Source organism: Takifugu rubripes, chromosome 20 (assembly GCF_901000725.2).
Source record: "Takifugu rubripes chromosome 20, fTakRub1.2, whole genome shotgun sequence".
NCBI lineage: Eukaryota > Metazoa > Chordata > Actinopteri > Tetraodontiformes > Tetraodontidae > Takifugu > Takifugu rubripes.
The window spans coordinates 12,089,623-12,109,352 of NC_042304.1; the positions used below are offsets into that span (position 1 = coordinate 12,089,623).

Below are 19,730 nucleotides of genomic sequence, written 5' to 3' on the forward strand. Positions count from 1 at the left end.
GAGACACAGCGGGACTATCTTATCTCCCTGACTTGGGTCTTACTACCGATCCGTTTGTAGCGTGTATGCTAAAAGTTACCATGGTAACCATGACCTCAGCTGTACTGCTGTGTACTGGCGAGCTCATCCATAACTTAAACAGCTATTTTATGAAGTGACTGAAGAATCTTACTTTTACTTCAAAAGGCTGAAAACGGTTAAAAGCAACTTAACTGTGATTATGGGATGCGGGCATGAAACGGTGATGTAAACCTGCATACCTTCTACTCGTTTATTGCGTAACCCTTTGCTGAAAAGATGCCAAATATATATTGTGTGGGGATATTTTCACGCAGAAAGGCAGCGTTCTTCACGCAGTAACCTGAATGCATCTTTTGTGTACGTGCTCGCCTTCCAGCCACTTTTTAAATTTGCGTTCATGCGGCCCTTCGTTTCTCCCTCGTGCGCCATTCAATGGGAGCCATTGTAAACGCCGCGCTGTAAACCGTGCTGCACTTTAGTGCCTTTTGGTTCAGCGCGTGCGCAGAAATCAACGCGCTCTTCAGCCAGGGTTTGCGCGCGTGCGTGACCCTACCCCACAGAGAGGCGGGCGAGGCCAGAGAGGCTGGGGAAGGATGAGCGATGCCAGAGGTGGTTTTCGACCAACCTCTCCGCCGGCTCACTGGCTCGCTAATGGCCTCCTCGGTGGGTTGGCTGACCGACTTGCTGGCTCTCAGCGGCTCCTTCTTCCATATTTGGTAGCGGCGGTTGGGGGAGGGTGGCAGCGAGGTAGTGGAAGGGGGAACGGCGGTTCGCTGTTTACACGTAGGGTCGCGGGGTCAGCGCGCCCGAGTGCCGTGGAGCAAACACAGATCACTTAAAGACAGTAAGGGAGCCAGCGAGTCATGGCTATACAGCCGTCAGCTGGTCGGATCGGGGCAAATTCCCCGGGAAAGGCACAGTCCATGTGTGTGTGTGTGAGGGAGGGAGACACTGAGAGAATGGTGGATTATGGTGGAAACTGCAGGAAAAGAGGAGCTTCCACAGGTAACATTCCCGCTCCTCTCCACCAGCCCGTGCTGCTCTCTGGACAGTTGAGGAGAGCCAGCAGAAAGGAAATTAAAGGCAACCATCCTTATAGTCTTTCTCTCGTCCGCTTGACTGCCCGCATGCCTGCCTGCGTTCCCTGGGCAATGTTTATGCTATGCCCCGCTCGGGACAGAATAGATTCGCCCACACAGCACTGTGCTCTCATCCAGAACCTAAGTAGGTCTGGCAAGCCCGAGTCACAGTCCCATTCACTCTCACTCCTCCGGATTAGGCCCTACGGCCTGTGGAAACACAGCCCCGGCTGCATTAATAGAACCAAGATAGCATCTCGCCGCCCCGCTGAAATAAACGCACATCCGCTGCTTTAAACGAGGGCACATCAGCAGGTTGTTGGTTTAATCCATCGCACGAGTGCAGCAGGAGTAGACTTTGAGAAAGTTTAGCGTGTCGGCGGCGCGTTCCGAAGCAGCAGAGGTGATGGTTGAACTCCGGTGAATGCAGGATTTAACCTCCAGGGGATGCACCGCTGAGGAACCATGAAATTACAGGTGCCGGCACCATCAGAGTCATTACCGCCAAACTTGAGGTCCATTTCTACATCTTTGAATGCAGCAGGAAACACGTGGAGCATAAATAATAGAAGAACTTGAAAGAATGCCTTTGTCCCCTCCCCCATGGCTGCTACGCGGTGCAGGAAGGTGGCGGCCCTCTAGGCCATGGATCGCTCTCTGCAGGAACCCGGCAGACCCTCGACACCAGCTGCAAAGATTAGTGGAGCTTTGCTTAATTGTGCTGCGGACATCTTAGCAGCCACTTGAAAAGCCGCAGCTCTTTTCCTCCGGTCTTTAATGCTCATCCAAGGGCGGCTGCTGCTCATTCAGGTACAAAAGCTTTGGGGCTTTGAGCGAGACAGGTGGGGAGACGCACACCTGGAGGCCCCCTGCACACGTCTGGATCAGGCCCCGCGTTCAGCCAGCCGTGTTCTCCCCGCTCGGGACATGCAGTCCAGAGCATTATGTCCATTATGGGATGACATTTTGTCCAATTACAATGCTTTTCTCCCCCTCCTGATGGCTATATTTGTAGACAAAGTGCAACTTGGGAATTACACCCGCCGGTGATGTCCAATTCTGCACAGATGACCTTTATCAGCTCACTCCCGCAGGCTGTCTCAGTGCCGGGGTCTGACTTGTAAAAGACGGTCTTCAGAGCCACAATTTTCAAAATTTTGCTCGCACTTATTCCATCACGCTGTTGTCACTTTTCCTGGCACTGTATTAACATCACTGACAAAAAAAACTCGTCGTCGTCGAGCTTTGACCCCAACACGTCGCGCACCGTTTAAGAAGTGCAGCCGTGGAGCTGGTCAGAGTTCCTAGCTTGTGGAATGCTTTGTTGCCGGGGTCCAGATGTGCTAACCTGCCTCTGCAGATGAATGAAGCAGGTCTCTGAGGCTCCCCTTCCATCGTAGCCCAATATGGCGAATCCAGCTGTTATTGCGAGGCCGGCGCCCTCCGGCGGGAAGGCGCAGGGGTGTCTGCCACCACATCTGCTCTGACAGCCATTAGCTGACGCTCTTCGGGAGCGTCGGCCAGCAGCGCTAATAATCAGGAGACGATGGAGCGGAGGGTTAGCGTGAGCGCGGGATGAAACGACAGTGGAGTCAACTACAGTAGATTTCTGAGCTGGAGATTTAATCATCCCGTCGACTGGAGCTGCAGAGCGGACATTTTGTTCAGCCCGGAGAATCTGGCGTGCTAATATTTGAATGTTATTAATCACAGATGGCATTTAATTCCAGAGGAGACGTCTGTGAAAGTGTGATGTCAGTGATTCAGATGGGGGAGAAGTATGTGAGCTGTGAACAAAGAGCAAATTGGCTCTTTCCTCTTCATCTTCCCCAAATATAAAAATCTTTTTAAAAATCCAATTATCAGCTCTTTGAGTTTATGTTGTGGCCCACAAAGCAAATCTGGGTCGTGTTTTCTGAGAACGAGAGCTTCATCACATCACTGGACCGATTTAACACGTGCGGAGTAAAAGTCAGGTGGAGCGACCAAAAGCAGGACAGCTGCACTTTGATTTTTAACTCATTCGGGAAATAAAATCAACACGGTGACATCATTTCTGTGGAAACTCTGGATTGTTCTTTTAAATGGTCCAACCAAAGTTACTGAAGTCCCACAGGGACCAGAAGAAGAAGAAAGCTGGAGAAAACCTGGACCAGCACACTGAAATATACACGTGGTGTGTGCGTGTGTGTGTGTGTGTGTGTGTGTGTGTGTGTGTGTGTGTGTGTGTGTGTGTGTGTGTGCGCGCCACGGTAAAACAACTGTTGGAGGCGCACTCACCACTGGGATGCTTTCAGAACTTTTTGAGCTTCATATCTTCTTCTTGCTCCGCTGTCTTCTGCTTCAAACCTGGTCTTCTCCTGGCTGTCCGCTCACTTTTACCTTAAAGTAGATAGAAAGAGTGGGAGTGGGGAGAAAAGAGAGAGAATAAAAGGGAAACGTTAATGAAAGGGACTTCTAAATGAACTGCTCCTCAAGTGTTGGGTGTGTGTACTCCACCGGCGTCAGTCTCTCTCTCTCTGTGTCTCTCTCTCTCTGTGTCTCTCTCTGTGTCTCTCTCTCTGTGTCTCTCTGTGTCTCTCTCTCTCTGTGTCTCTCTCTGTGTGTGTCTCTCTCTCTCTCTCTCTGTCTCTCGCCCGGATTTTTTTCTTTATCATCTCCAAACGAGCTCGGTCCAGATCTGCGGGGGTGAAGTCAACGCTTGTGTGGCTAATGTCACCAGTGTCTCGATAGCGATGCTCGCGTAGGGATCTGTCCTCCGCCCTCGTGGGCCGGGCAGCTGCTGTGCCTCTGGAGGCCACATCTGCATCCTCCCGGTCGGGGGGGCAGCTCTCGGTCCACCCCGCGCCCCTCCCAGTGAAAATCTGAGGAAGGTTGTCTTCAGGGAAAGGTCAGAGGAGCTCCTCATTACCCTTCACTTAAAGTTTCCTTCAGGGGACTGGCAGGAAATACGCAGGAGCTCCAGGGCTGCGATGGGGAAAAGGCCAGGAGAGGGGAAGCGCGGCGTCAAGCCGTCAAAATGGGTCCTGCCATCCAGACACGGACGTCACATGGATGCAGAAGCTCTCCGGAGCTGAAGCGTGTCATTCAAGCGCAAAACACAAAGACGGCGATTTGAAACCATTCTCGAGGCAAGATAAACGGAGCCCATTACGTTTCTGCGGATGAATTTGTTAATTACGCCCGCTGCCGCCGTTGTCAAGTGCTCTTCTTCTTTACAGTAATTAAAAACGTGAGCATTTTACATCCCTGCGTGTGGCTGAGGAGAGAGCTCAAGCGCGGCGTAATTCAGAGTTACTGAGCGTTCTATAAATTAGGCTGCTGCTCGTCTCTCTGTGGCGTCTAACTGAATTGCCGCAGGTAATAACACACAGCGTGATGGCGTCTTAACAGCAACCTCACACTGTGTTGTAGCTAAAAAAAAAGAAAAGAAAAAAGGGCGCAGTAGACGTTTGTGCCTGGGTTTGATTCCACATCGCACCACTGTTGCTCTGTAACAGGAGGCTTAGTGTGTGTGTGTGTGCGTGGCGACCCGGTGTGTATTCCTGCCTCTCACCCAGTGGCTGCTGGGGTCCGTCAGCACCCTTGTGACCCTAATTAGGGAAGGTAATGGCTAACAGAAACACACATCCGCTTCTATCTTCCCATAGCTTCTGCTGTTGGCCACGTCGTTGGCGATGGTTGCAGAAACTCCCAGCATTCCCTGGGGTCATCATTACCCCAGCGGTCAATGACCGACACGAAAGTTCCCAGATAATATGGCAACACCAGCCAATCGGCATGCGCCGTCTGGCGCTCCCATCATTGGCGGGGTTGGTTGAGCGTTCCAGGGAGCGTGTACAGTATTTGTATGTGGTGGGTTTGGAAACAAGCAGCTTTGGCTTCTCTACAAGTGAATGTGAGCTCATATGTGTTCTATTGAGAGCAGGAGGGGGAGGGAGGGGGGCCTCCCACATGCCTGGCTACCAAGACGTACACGGGCGGAGGGGGGATGGGCGAGGTGTTAATGTACAACAGTAATTCACACGCTGTTGCTGAGACACTCCCTCAGCTTGGCTGTGCACCATTAATTAGCTCGGATTTAAAGCTTAGCCGAAAGTACGGACTCTAGGAAGTGGAGCTAAAGCGCCCTCCAAGATGCTGGATTTGCTGGCGAGCATGCAGGTGAGGGCGTGATGCTTAAACTCCGCCAGCGTCTCTGTGCTGAGTGTTTGAGGCGAGGGGGATGGGCTAGGCTTAAGCTCACTCATGCCGAAATCAGCCCTGGTTTGTTTTCTCATGACCCTGCAAGATACTGGCTTTAAATTTAGTCGCCGTGTGGGGACAGATGGCCGAGCATCATGGTGCACGGCGAATGGGGATACGAAAACATGCGTGCCCAAAAAAAAACATGCTGATGTATTTTCTCCCCAGCAATGGGATGGCATTCTGTAAGTACGAGAAAATTAGGAACAAGGATATAGAGGGAAAAGGAAGGCTTAAAAACCCAAAAGCCTGAGCTGCCATGCAAATATAAGAGAGGACCAAAACTGTATTTCAACCTCAGACGACGAGCTGCTGTGTGTTTTTTAGTTCAGCTGCGTTGGCAAACCCAATTCTTGTGTCATCAACATACATCAGCTCAGTGGTTGTTGAATTTGTTGTTGAATTTACACCCTTTATTGGAGATGTGTAAAGTATCAAAAGTGAAGTTAGTGCATCTTGAGCACCCTCTAGTGGACGAGTGAACCATTCTAATGTCAGCAACCCATTACAAGTATTATGTTTCATAATACTGAGCAGCTTCCATGATATGACTGGATCATAATTTATGAAACATTCACCAACTCTAACTTTAATCTCATGGTCTGATGACACTGGCACAATAGGTAATGTTAGCTGCATTGCTAACAGTTATTAGCTGTTTTCAGCTGCATGCACTGATTGCAGTTTAAGCAACAAACACCATAAGTGCATCTGTTCATCAACACATCGAGACTGAGAAACATTGCTGAAATATGACTTATGTGAATATTATTATTCAGCAAAAGTCTTCCAAAGCTGTAATACTGTTGCCTAACCTATAAACCTTGACCAACTTATAAGAAGCTTCAACAATATTTGAATAGAAAATAGGTCCATTTTTTCCTGTTCCAAAGAAAATATAAATAAACTCTATAATGACCTCCTCCTTGGCAAACAAATATAAAGAATAAAGCAGAGACACAGCGGTGTCCTTGAACGCGTCGTTACCTGATTAGCCATAAGCTGCTCCAGTTTGGAGCGCCGGCTCGGTGCCGAAAAATGCAAATGTGAAAGAACAAGAATCGACCTCATGGAAATGAATGTTTCAATTCAAAGCCTTGCAGCAAGGCACCAAGGCGCTACTCAAGGCCCCTCTGGACCCCCAGGAAGCAATAATGAGACATTCATTGGATAATAACCTCCTTTAGTCATTCAAATGTATTTTAATCTACTCCAGGCAGCATTGTGACCCATAAAATACTGCAAATGACCAAATGTCTACATTTCCTGCCTGTGCCCTTCCTTTGATGGGTATCCCACCTTCTGGGCTCCACAGGGAATAGAGACAGCTGTTGCATTCAAGGTCGGCTGTCCAGGATCTGTGTCTTACATGTTTCATTTCAAACACTGAAAATAAAACAAATTAGAAGAGGAAAGGTTGTACGACTGTGACCAATCACCCTCCCTCCCTCCCTCCCTCCCTCCCTCGCTCCCTCCCTCCATCGCCCTCTCCTGAATTTACTGTAGCCTTTGAGTCGAATGAATGAAAACGTGCTCTTTTATCGCTCGATGGATTTCCGTGCGTTCAGGTCTTCAACAGCTGATGCCGAAGGTCTTCCAGAACTAGAGATCCTTCAGAAGTCCACACTTATCCAGAGTGCCTTTGTCCTGCAACCTTATTATCCTCTGCTGACTAATCCTGTCGGAACCCTCGCCACCGTTCTTGGATGAAACACTCCAGCAGTCAGCCGTGCCGTCTGAACTTTAATTAACGTGGGCTGTTTTGAGCAGATAAGTACAACTGCTCTCATTAAGGCGGCGCGCTCTTTGTGGAGCTCCGGTCACAGACACTCTCAGGCAGCGGGCCTACTTTTTTTTAATTGGACCTGTCTTATTTACACCTCTGCTTACTTAGTTCTGGAGCGAGGGGAGCTTCATCTCCTGTTCTCTGGTGTGAATCGGCCTCAGTGTCTGTTGGCCTGTGGTGACTGATATTCAATTAGTCCATCTGCCAGCCTGCACGGCCTGGAATTCAAGCGCCCGGTAAATCAGCTGCTTTGACAGCGCCCAGGTCGATATTAATATGAACTCCGCCATAAATAATGTTATTGTAGGTCTCCGTGTTAATGGCCCATGATGTGATGGGCATGATAAATGGAACCGCGGGTGTTCTGTCGCGGAAAGTCTGCGGATTTGACAGGGACGGGGATAAAGAGACAGACGGATTTAATCCCCCGTCCGCGTCCTTCCACTGGGACGTTGGTGACATTGTGCCGGAAAGGTGCCGAAGTGGTCGCAGCTGTCGTGGCGGTCTGAGGGGCGGGCTTTGCAAATGTGTGTTGGATCAGTAGGCGGTGAGGACGGGAGGTGTTTTCAACTGGACACGGCGGATTAATTATCATAAATCATCGCTGGGGCCACGTTTACGACTCGGGCATCAGTCATTTCATTTAGAGGGGCAGAGCCTCTGCTACCTGCTTCCCAAATGGAGGTTTGAGGCGGCGTTCTGGCGCTTTCCAACCGGAGCTGTCGGGATCTGAGAGGCCTCGCCGCTTAAAAATGTTCAGACCGAGTTTCTGCATCAAGCCGAATTACTTATTCACATGCTCCTCCGCGCGAGCACGACCCCCAGAATGCAAATATAAGCTGCTGATGCTGTGCGCACGTGTCCCGTGTAGCGGCGGCATAATTTGGACTCCGAGTGGTAGCGCGGAAAAAACATTCAAACATTCATGCCTTAAGGTTTTACATGATCAACAAAGCATCCAAAAGCTGTGCAGGCCAATCATGAAATAATCATAAAATTCTAATGACCAGCTCCCGAGACGCTGCTTCTTTACAGAGTGTTGCAGGAGTAACAAACATGTTTTGTTACCCCCTCGCAGGCAGACAACCGCTCGAAAATAATGAAATGACTGAATAAATCTCTGAAAAGAATAATAATAAAGCTCTTGTGCTTATCTGTGAAGGAAAAGGGGCTGATGCATGGCGATGGCTGCACACACACACACACACACACACACACATCCTAAGATTTCTGTATTTGTGAGGACTTTCATAGACATACTACATGACTTTACATGACCCGAAACATGCCTTTAGCCCCTTCACCTAAACCATTTCTAAACTCAGCCTCTCAGCCTTGAAAGGACTGTTTGAGGGTTGGGGACCCAGTTAAAATGTCCTCACTTCCCAAAAATGTCCTCCCTGTGCCCGTGGAATGAGTAGTTTATGGTACGTAATACGGAGCAAAAACAAGGACACACACACACAAACACATTTCAGGTCATCTAATAAATTATTTGAGTCATCTGGTATTGTGGTAATTTCTGGAAACAATTTTTCAAACTAAATTTGTCCTGTGTAATGATGTCACCCCCCCCCCCACACACACACACACAAACACACACGCACACACACCAGGACGAAGGGTTTCGCAAAGCCTGGATCATCCCTGCTAATCCACACTCATTAAGGATGAACTGCATGATAGCGTGCCACCGCCATTGGCCTCCGCGGGCTCCCGCCTTGTTTACCCCACTTTCACACGGGTACAAACTCACCCCGACACGCCGGAAAAGTGCCAGTTTTGACGGTGATTCTAACAAATGACCGCAGATTGTGCCATGCGCCGCTGCTCGAGCAAGCGGGGCAGCGACCGAACCCACCAAGCGTTATTCCGAGCTTGTCTAGTTGGGAGCGACGGCGCTTTTATGTGGGACCAGTCCAGGTGATGCTCCTCTGACCAGGCGTGCATGTGAAGTGAGACTCGACCTGTCAGTCAAGACTGTCGGCTGGGATCGTTGCCAAAATGTGAAAGGATTAAAGGTTTTAGCAAAAACTCCCAATCAGTTAAGGAATGTTCCCATTTTCCCAAAGATGAGAGAGATGACGTTAACGCATCTTTTCTCCTTTTGTTTTTTTACCCAAGGACTGTGACAGAAATAGAACGTCCATCCCCAGCACTTCTCCACATGGCTGAGAAGGTCATGGTGAGGGGAATCTACCTGCGAGCCCCCTGGGCTGAACAACAGCTCCAGAGCTGCTTCCCTTCCAGCCATCCAAAATATCCCTCCCTCTGCGGTTCTTAAATAAATAACAGATATGCAATCCTCCCAAGATGGGATCTCTGTTCTCCAGCACGAATTAAAAATTTAAGCCCATTTAAGTTGGTGCCCAGCGTAACCTGAAGCGATGTGGTTGCGACGTGTGATACCAGACCAGGGCTGTGTCGCAGAGGCGCTCCGTGATGCCCGATGCTCTGGGCTCTGCATCCAGGGAGGATGTTCCAGGGAATATCGCGTAGCTGAAAGGTCATGGGATCGCTCTCGTAGCGAAGTGGAGTTTCTACCCGCAGCTATGTTTCCTGTCAAAGTGTCAAGACATCAAAACGTCTGAATCGCTCAGCGACACCAGGAGCCAAAAGCCTGGGACGTAAAACGCTCCATGACTAGATTTGGCCTCACTCTGAGGATGATTTAGCTGTGTCACCTTTGCTTTCAGTCAACGCCACCACACACAGGCACTGAACACCAGCACCGCAACATCAGTGTATCTATTACAACCCCCCCGACCACTCTAGAACAGTGAAATATGGTCTCATTTGGAGCTTTTGAGGCTCAGTGTTAGTCCACAAGTCGGCCCAGCACTCATTCAGCTGCTGAATCAGCAATAACAAGATGGTTAACATTGGAATCAGTCCAGTTGAAGCGTGGTGGACCTGGTGAAAGTGAAATGATGGGTAGAGCAGACCGGACAGATGTGAGCAGCTGCTCATTTCAGGGTTCAGGGTTTTGTAAATGAGAGACCTGAGATCTTTGGTCCGATTAGAACAAGTGGACCTGTCACTTGGCTTTCAGCAGTGTTTTTGAAGTTTACAATGAAGATGAATCCAGCTTGGATTGTTGCGGATATCCCTCACCAGACAATGAGAGGGAGGAGTCGGGGACGGAGGAGGCTCAAAAAGATGGCGGCAAACAGAAAGAGATTCATCTGGAAATCAGTAAACAACCTTTGCATTAAGGGAAACTGTGGTGATATGTGAGCTGCTGTGTGGGTTTTCCTTAAATTTGTTCAGATGACTTTGTAGCAACAAGAGCAACAACGGTTATGAAATAATTTCTTTGATTGATTTTATGAAAATACAAACTCCATCTGACGTGCATTTTGGCTTTGGTGAGGTCGCCTTAGACAATCTTCCAGTCGACATATACATTTAAAATAGCAGCAATTATATAAATGAAGAAGACTCAAAATTCTCCCTCTAATTCTAATTCATCTTTCAGAAGAAGAGGAAGAAATAGACAGTATAAATCTTCACCCAGCATTAACAGGAGACAACAGGTGAAGAAAATATCCTGATTCATTAAGCAACAGAAGGCTAAATTAGTGTGTGTGTGTGTGTGTGTGTGTGTGTGTGTGTGTGTGTGTGTGTACGTGTAATATAGAGGGAGCATTTTGTCTTTTGACCTTCATTAGCATTTTCTTCATTAAATCTGAGCATGACTCCTATTGTATCTTGCAGTCATGTGATTTAAGCATTCGCCCTGGATGACTTTCATTAAGCTTTTGTCCCTCTTAAACAATAAGATCCTTGATCGAAATCCAGTTTAAGACGTATTCAAATTCACTAGAATAAAGTGGAATTAAATCCACAGGCAGCCTGCAAATTTCAATTCGCTTAAAGGTCAGTCCCGAACACAACGCGGCGGCTTTAATCTAAAAGATAAATTTAAAATAATACAATACAAAACCCGAAACAAAAAAGGGAGTGAAGATAAAACAGGAGCAGGATCGCTTCCCTCTATTGACCCACTGCTGGATGAACCTAATCAGCAGATAAACCAGACTTGAAACACCAGAGGCGGCGCCCGCGGCCCCCTTTCCGGCGCCGTGCTGCAGAATCTGAATGGAACGGGATGATGGCGTTCCTCTCGCAGAAGACGTCAGAAACAAGAGAGCAAATAGAAGCAAGGCCCAGCGACCAGTGTTGCCAGTTAGAATCCACGTCTGTCCTGCAGAAGCCCTTTAAACTGCTGCCTGGCTGTCGTGCTGGATGAGAGGCTCCAGCAAAATGAATTCAAATAATTCTGTTTCTATTGAGTGCTCCTAAAACCACAACGGACCAGGTTACCCATCGTTATACACATGTCATTCCCGACGCATCGCGTCTGTGCCCTCCAATTAGGCGAGACGAGGTGACACTGACATTTTTGCTTGACCTCATAATGAAGCAAATTGTGAAAATAACAAACAAAAATATTGGCTGAATTCATTTGTTACCGGCAATTTGACTTGTATGACGCTGCTGCCTGAACCACCCGAAGGAACGAAAGCGAGGGCGGGAAACGGCGCCGATGCCTGGCAGGTAACGGTGGCCAGAGCCTCCCTTCCCTCTCTTTAGCTCGACAAAAGAAAAGACAAAGAGTAAAGGACCCGGGGAGCCCTGCACTGTCCTCTCCTAATTGTGTGGGAACATCATTTTTCCAGCACAGCTCACGCTTCCCCGTCCCCGAGAGGCGCTTTTCACAAACAGTCATCATTATGTTATGGAAGCCGCTGCCAGGCTGGGTTGGAAATGCAAGTGGAGCCAACGAGCGAGGCATCGCGTCCTTTGGGTACGGAGGCGAGCGCAAATGGGAAATTTGAAGAGGTTGGGATAAAATAAGGGGTGGGGGGGCAGAGGAGGGGACGGGGAGCTGTGTTATATGTCTTTTACCGTCTCTGGAGAATTATTGATTCTGGAGTCTCATCTGGGCTTCTTTGTGGGTTTAAGTTAAAACACAGACATGAAAGATCAACTTGTTTTTCTTTGCGCCGCTCATCCGCACATGGATTTCCTCCACTTGCCGTTCTATTTAAAGATTCCAATCTCCCACCATTCAATAGGAGCACACTTAAAAGGGCATATGTAAGAGGATAAAAGCAAGGAAACCACTTAAAAGGAGTTGTAGCAGGATGCAACTAATGACCGTCTTGATCAACGGGTGTTTCATCTTCTCCACATTATCACAAAATTCAATAAAAGGAAAGGGGCGTGGCTTCCAGACACTCCCTGTTTGTATTCCCCCACCGCTGGTGCCATCACCCTGCCAAAAGAAGCCATTATTCTTAGGCAGACATTATTGTTTCATTAAAAAAGAGCCGAGTTCTGGTGTCCTACATGATATAAGCTCGGCCGTCAATGCCCAGCCGGTGTTGTTATTGATTCAGACATTTTTCAGGATGCTACTGATAATGGCTTGACAAATGGACTGCTCTCTCCCTCCCCCGACAGCCAGTACATCTCCATATGTTTCTCTGTCGCCAACTTCTATTAGATTCTATTATGTGATAGGATATCACCCCCCCGGTTGAGTGCAACCGGTAAGTGCCGGGAAGAACAGAGATGCAGGCTGGGTCTGATATGAAAGTTCTACGTTCTGGCTTCTCCATGTTGAACCTGGTGGGATTATTGTGAAGGTTCAGAAGGCAATTTAGTGTCTCCAGGTATCACTGACACCACTCTGACCTCCAGCACCATGGCTGGTTCCCCAAGCGATGGAGTGGAAGAACGTCCTTCTCGCCGTGTTTGCCCTGCAGGAAGCAGCTTGGATTTCAGTCAAAGTGGGGGGAGGGAGCGTTTATTTGCTAGCTTGCTACAGAACACACACAAAAAGACCCCACATCAACCACCCCAAACCAACAAATGACTGTAAGCTTGGAATCTATTGGGAATCCATGTCCAGGTGAGGAGTCTCAGCTACATTCCATCCAGCTCTTCCAAGGCTGCGGCCAAAGTTCACGTCTCCTAAACAGAAGTCCTCAGCGGTCCTCATGGGGAGAATATGAATTATCTGACCTTTTGATGGTCATCCTGCTTTACATACGTTTACACACATCAACAAAAGTGCCATCTTTGGTGTGCTGACACTGAACCGGATTATGGGATGCCTCATCAAATGGAGACCCCCTCATTTAGATAATTATGAGTAAGTAGTAACGGTGATGACATTAAAATCCCTTCAGAATATTACAAGACTTACGTGTGTGCTTGCAGGTCTCCTGACCTTTCAGTAGCTGCCCCCCCCCCAGTGGCTCTGAGCTATGACAGGTTCTGAGAGGAGAATGCAAATGGACGCCGCCGTTTGTGCCCCTCGGCACTATTTAGCTGAGTGTGATCAGAGTTCAGCTCACATCCGGCTTGTCTCTCTCCCCGAGAGCGAGAACAGAAATAGTCTTTGTCACCGGTGACCCAGCAGGTCACCTTTCACATACTGTGGCACGCCCGCCCGGGTGAAACGTGGCAGTGTGTCACAGGTTATCTTTTACGTTATTATTCACCAACAGCATAGCTACGATGCCCAAACGTACTCTGGGACGCAGAACTGTCGGAACTGGGATGAAGAAATGATGAATGACGTCCCAACGGGAAGCTCTCTTGCTCCTCTTCCCTTTTTTCCCTCATAGCATCAATAAGGCTTCAGCGTTGTCATTTTCACCGGTGTAATCTGAGCAGAGCCACCCTGTGCTCAATACACGCGGCGCCGTGCCAGCCCGGCGAGGAGCGATACACTAGAGCAGAAAAATTATCTGAGGGTGAGGAAAGCAGCAACAGATAAGAGGATTACGCCACTATTATCTGCCCCAGGGGCTCTTACCCCAGAGTAGGAAACATGGTTAAAAAGGGCAGAACCTATTTTTTTTTCTCCTGGCTCACAGAGGTCAAAGGTCACTCTGACACAATAACCTTCACTAAAGTGCAAAGGCATGTTCTGCTCACACCATATGGACGGACCTTGCAGCTGCTTTGGGATTCAAGGACGGAAACACCATCTCCTTTCGGGTCAGTCCTGGCCCGCTTGATCGGAGATCTCCCGTTCCTCCATTATGACTCGAAGGCAAACAACAAATGCAATCTCTCGCGAAAGCAACCTTTCTAATACAAACGCAGGGGCTCACTGTCCAACAGTCAATATTTTCTGAAGGATGGCCTCCCTTGAGAAGCAGCGAGCAATCTGAGGGGGCCCGCAATGAAAGAGCCCGTAATTGCATTCGACCGTAGCCCTCACAAAGATGTCGTACATCAAATGCCAACAGATAAAAAGGCAACCGCTAAGAGTTAATCAGGAGAGTAGCTTTCATGGCCACGCTGCAATTTTTCTCAGTATTGCATGAAAAAAAAAATGCGGGAGCTCATAAAAATGCACAAATATGAATTCCTGCTTTGACAGTTTAAGCCTAAATACACAGACACATTAGTGTTTCATGTACTAGTGAATGTTATCTATTATACTTAGTGGCTGCACATCACGCTCTGATTTTATCTTGTTTACCAACACCGCCTGACCTTGAGACGGAGATGAGTGCGTGTTTGTGTGCATGTGTGTGCGTGTGCTTTTCAGTCCGCTCGTGTTTTTCTGTGTGTCAGGAGCTGCGTGCACCCCCAGTCTCATTTAGCTGATTCAGGTGGGTTCCAGAGCCGGACCAATTTGCATCCTGAGTCAGAGAAGCCTGAACCAGAGGCTGCTTGAGTGTTTTCATCACTTTGTGCCAGGACACAGTTCTGCGGCTGTCATGATTCTTATGAAATGACAGGCTGGAAAAGCGGGAACCTTAATCAAGGTGATGGCCGGACCCCCGGGTCTGACCTCATACCAAATTTTAATCAGGTTAATGTGCACAACCGATGCAAAGTAAAAACTGATCAATAGCCCCTTTTCCACAGCAGGAACCTTTATTATTTAGGCCCATTACCAGTGAAATAAACCCCCCCCCCCCCGCCCACACACACACACACCAAAGCAAATAACTGCTAGCTGCACCAATTCCTGATCATAAAGGTTTCTGGCAATATTGGTGGAAAAGGGCCTAATGGAGGAAAAAGGGAAAACATGCCCCCCACCACTGGACTTCCACCCCTTTACATGCTAAGATGCTGATAGAAATATGGATGCCTCCAAGCTTGCAGCTGTCAGTCACATACTCATACTTAAATTACCCATAAAACACTTCCCTACCTAATTTTCACAACTGCGAACGCAACAAAGTACTGAGTATTTGGGGTCGTCGAAGTCATCCCCTTAAAGGCTTTTACAAATTGAAAGCGTATAAGGGGAGCTCTTATGAACAGGGTCATTTGGATGAAAAGGCACTCTTCAAGTCTATCCTTAAGCCATTCACAACAGTGGCCATGAATGGCTTCCTATTAGGATTTGAAGTTACTTCTCTTCCTTGCATAATTTAGTATTTGCTATGCTATCCACATTCTAATCCATGTTTCAGTTGTCTTTGGAGCTGTCCATTTACACTAGCGCTGGACACGCTCCATTATGTCCAAGGCTGAAACGTCCCGTGGGAAGAATTCTTCATCGCTACCTGGAAACCCAGCCGGTCCTTCTTTGACTGTCAGGGCATGTTGACCCAGGCTGTCAACAGCAATTCTCTCATTCTGCGCTGACATAAACCTCTGTCAGCGTCCCGTTTCCTGCACAATGAAGGCATAGAACACTACTCCTGTAAATATTGAGCCTTTTTATGCAGCTAAAGCGGCAGCATTTCCAACAAATCTAATTCTAAATGAAGAGATTAACACAGCTTGTAATATATGGGTGATTCCTAAGTGGCTGAAGAAAGTGGCCCATGAGGTGTGGATCATTATTCATATTCCACAGGCAGGGGAACAATAATATTGTACTTTACTTATGCTAATAGAAACGGCAGCATTTTAACAATACACTCTTATATTTTCCCGCAGCATCTTCCTAATTATTTTCAATGAGACCGTTTCCTTTAATCATGTCAGGTACACACCAACAGGTTTGCCAGTGTTGCGTACGAAGAAGCGTTTTAAGTTCTTTACATATCAAAATGGCACTTTAAGAGTTCAGCGAGGGGGTGCCTGCTGCTGCACTGACATTAGTGTATCAAATGTTCCCTCAAATACCCAAGGCACACCTGGGAACTATTTACTTCAGGTGGGCTTGTTTAGACAGTGATTTTGTCCAATAAAACCAGATAAATGGAACTCTGCCCAGTCCTGGTTTGGTCAGAATGATGTGCAAGTGCAAGCTTATTTCAGAAATCTCACCAATCAGCATGTGCAAGCAGCGCTGGGTCGGCCGGTCGAAACAAAACTGATTTGCAAGAGCATCCTGACGCCCAAGTCGTCAAGACCAGGCGCTCGCTGTCACCTAATGTGTCCAGCTACTGGTGCTGTGGGGAGAAGCGTCTCTGTTTCAGAGCAAATATCAGCTGAATTTGAAAAATAAACTGTTATTGTACGTCACAGGTGGCCCAAGCACATTAAGATGATGGACGTCACTATCTTTGGGCCCATCCCCCAGGAATACTAGAGAGTTTTCTATTGCTTTAGTCATGTGAAGCCTGAGGTGTCACCCGAGCACATGCTGAATTTAACATGTATGTAAAAAGAAAGTTCAAATGACAAAAATAGTGCAGCGCTTTAACAGAGCTCGGCCTACACACTCTGATCCCCTCTGTTAAAGTCACACTCTTCAAACACGCTGCACTGTGTCCTTGGGAGATGGAAGTTTGGAGCTGTTCATCAGACATCTGCTAAGTGCCTCATCATGAAAGTGCCGAGTTTTACTCCCTCGCGCCGCCTTGCCAGGGAGAACTGGCAGGCGCCAAGAAGCCTTCCACTCCATCACCAAGGTGAGGTGAATGACAACAGTGAGCTGAGACACAAGAGATAGTCCTAGAGGGAATAAAAGGAGGAAAGGTAGGCTCCAGTCACGTCCGCCTCTTCTTCTCCGTCTATCTTTACCCTTATTATTCCTTGCGGCTCCTTAGACTCCTCGCCTCATCCCTCAGGTCTGTCTCTCCTCACGTTGTGTCGGTAGAAATGTGCAGCCCAGACACGCCTCCATCTTCTGAGACAGTCCAGGCTCCTGTATGAGTTGAGGAGCAGATTCCTGACCCAGGAAACTCAAAATTCCTGCTTCTATGCTGTGTTAATGGGGCTGCGAGGACTGTTCATCATCTGCTCGTCACTGCTCGGCTACATTTCCTCACTAGTCAAGAGTTTCTGCCTGCTCTTCACAGGCTTGCGCACACTGAAGCGGAAACAAAGAGTTGATTCTCTCCAAACTCCAGAATTCCCCACAGAACAGAACTGTGAACAATACAAAACGCTGTCAACAGTTTCCTGTTTGTTGCACAAAAAGGGAGGGGGGCATCGGAATTTGGACATTTTCCAGTGCTGAAGCTCCCAACGAAACAGGTAAATATTAAACTACAGATAAAAAGATGAGCTGTGGCCCTCAAACATGAAGAAAATGGGACCTGAAGATTCCAAACATGCCATCAAAGTCTCTGTCTGGAAGAATTTTACCGAAATGTCAACGATTCCTCTGCATGAAAATCTTCAACAGAGGGGTTTATTCAGAGGCTATATCATAAGCAGGGATGAAGCAGGCTGTAATCACATCTGAGGATCGGCTGTTCAACCTACCACACCTGCAGTCAGGATGAAAGTATCCTTAGGCAACAGACTAAACTCCCAAATGCAGCCCAAGGCAAAGCTCTGGGTGTGTGAATGTTTGTCTAAATGTTCTATCTGGAACCGTAACAGGTCTGAGCCTCTCAAAGTGTGATGCCTTCAAAGACGTCAGATTAGAGTTCCAATTAGTTTTGCCAGCGTAGCCCGACCATCTACAGCTGTTCGCGCTATAGAGAGGTAGACATTGATTTATGCCATTTCAAACCATATCAGGATAATGCAGGATTAAATAGTTGTGGGAGCTAAAGACCAGTTTTTTAAAGGTGAATTCTAGCGTCAGAAATGGCCACGGTGCCCTGCGTAAACAGTTATGAGCAAAACAGACTCTGCACAGCAGGTCACAGGCTAGCAGGAACGGCAAATGTCGGCATGAGTGTGGAGTTTATTGACATAGATTGCACCCAGAAAATGCAATTACTGCCCTTGGGGACTGTCAGGGTGCAGTCTTCCACCACAGCTCTAAGACAAAGAGACCGTGCAGCTGCCATCTGTGGAATAAATACACAAGGAGCCACACCGAGTGTCCAGATATGTATGAGCTGAAGGGTAAAGGATTCCCCCTGGGGTCTCCGGCCTGTCAATGGGCTACAGCCTTTCTGTTGGAATCCAGGCTGAGAGGCAAGCCATCCATCAGGCCTCAATTCACACTACATGAGCCGGGGGGGGGGGGGGGGGGGGGGGGGGGGGGCAGCAGGATGATTAATGTGCCTCTTGTGTGGTCAGTCTCTTTTACCATAACACACACACACAAACACACACACCTAAAATGCACTTTAAATGGAAGCTAACGTGTGTCTGCTGGCCATCTTCTGTGGCTAACCCAAAGCTAGCCCCTCTTTACCCTGAACCGAGCAGGACAGTGATGCAGGATATGAATCTACCCATTATTTTGATGCTTAGCTCCTCTGCTTGAGCCCTTCCACTCACTCCTGCAAAGCAGGAGCTCATCCAATTCTTCCTTTAAGGTCTTTTTCCTGCTCTAATTCACGCAATTGAACACCAACAATGGGATCGTTCTCGTTTGAGAAGGAACGCGGCCTGTTTGGCCATTAATAGCTCCACGCTCAAACTCATTTTTGTTTGGCCACAATAATGCTGTGGAGTTTATAAGCTGCACATTAAAGCAACCACAGATCAATTGGGCTGCGAGCAGTCTGGAGGTTATTGTTGATGCGCTGGTGGGCTGCTAAGATGAAGCTGAGGCGGTTTGGAGGCCTCACTGGAAACGCTCTCACTCACTATTGACGAGTGGGAGCGATCGGTGGAAAAGTCTCCCAATTGTAGGTGGAAACAGAGACCACAAAACACATCCTCAACGTTGTTGGGAACAGAAACTCGCCTGCAGATAGACCCAAAACAAGACAGTACAACATAATGGAATATCTGGTCACCATGGTGAAGGAATAAAAAAACAACTTAGAGTCAGTTTGAATGAACAAGAAAATAACAACAAACATTAACATAACAATGCATAAAACCCTGTCATTGCCTCTCTTCAGTCCTCTAAACCTACATTTCTTACACATTATCAAATGTGCATTTTTCCTTGTGGCTATTTTTTCCCGATCCGTCACAGATGGTTCTTCCAGGCTTGTACGCTCAGTGTTTTGAAACTGCATTAAGTCTGACACATCAGATAAAGAAATGGAGAAGTGGTTCCCAAGGAGTGGAACGGTTTTTAGGACCGTTCTGTGTGTTACCCTGCCACACTCTGGGTGGGGCTCCGGCGGCTCCACACCATCACTCAGGCTGATGTATGGGTCCAGAGGGTACAAATGAAACCTGTCACAACAAGGGTAATGATGTCAGAGTCACTATAGCTCACTGTTGGAGGAGCTGAGAACGAGAGCGCTGCGGTAGGAGGATGAGTGGAAGTACTGGAACGATAAGGGAGGAGGAAAACA

At 48.0% G+C, this 19,730-nt stretch overlaps 1 protein-coding gene across 1 annotated transcript in view; it reads right to left on the bottom strand.

The window, feature by feature from the left end:
• The window catches only part of ptprsa (protein tyrosine phosphatase receptor type Sa), a 152,370-nt gene that overhangs the window by 121,459 nt on the left and 11,181 nt on the right, over positions 1-19,730 (bottom strand). Inside the window, exon 2 of the mRNA XM_029828670.1 lies at positions 3,381-3,482. The gene's annotated coding sequence lies outside the window, so the exon portion shown is untranslated. The remainder of the gene's footprint in view (positions 1-3,380; positions 3,483-19,730) is intronic.